The following is a 778-nucleotide window of genomic DNA, read 5'->3' as shown; positions in this document are numbered from 1 at the left end:
TCATTTCGGTATATTTAAAAATAATTTTAATTTTAATTAAAAGTGCTAAGGGGTAGGGTTGACATATTTTTTTTTAAATAAAATTTAATTTTATATTATAAAAAGAATTATTAATAATTAAAAAAAATTGGATAACCCAAAATTTTTAAAATTTTTAAAATTTTATTATTTTTGAAACCAAATTCATATATGAATTGAAAAAAATTACAAACTTACTTAATGGGGCCTCTACACGGTAGTCAGGGAAAAATTGTTTTCTTTAAAAATTTTTAAAATTCCTAATTTAAAAAAAAGACCTATTGGAGTTTTGGGACCCTTTTTTTTGTCAATTTTAATTTTCCCCCCTTTTTACTTTTTAGGGGGGCGAAATGTATAAATTTTGATCGGAAACCTCCAAGCGAAAAGGTGGGGATTCATACACCCCAGGGAAAAGGCAAAAGGTTAGTTTGGGCCCTTTTTAAAAAAAGGGTTTTTTACTTAGGGGAAAAATTTAAATAGTCCCATAAGGGGGGGAAGGGGATTTTTTCTTTTGCTTGGGGGTTAAAATTTGGGAAATTCTCTTCCCCCCTTTTCCTTCCCCCTTCGGGGCCCCCTTCCCTTTCTTTTTTTTTTTAAGACCCAAAAAAACCCCCAACAACCCACACCCCCCCCCAAACCACCACAAACAACCCTTACATATTTAAAAAATTATTTATTAAAAATAGATGAAAATTAAAATTTTTAATAATTTATTTGGTTTTTATAATAAATTATTATATAAAATTTATTTATAATTTTT

Source organism: Penaeus monodon, chromosome 20 (genome assembly GCF_015228065.2).
Source record: "Penaeus monodon isolate SGIC_2016 chromosome 20, NSTDA_Pmon_1, whole genome shotgun sequence".
NCBI classification, from domain to species: domain Eukaryota; kingdom Metazoa; phylum Arthropoda; class Malacostraca; order Decapoda; family Penaeidae; genus Penaeus; species Penaeus monodon.
Note: the sequence above shows the minus strand (reverse complement) of the source record.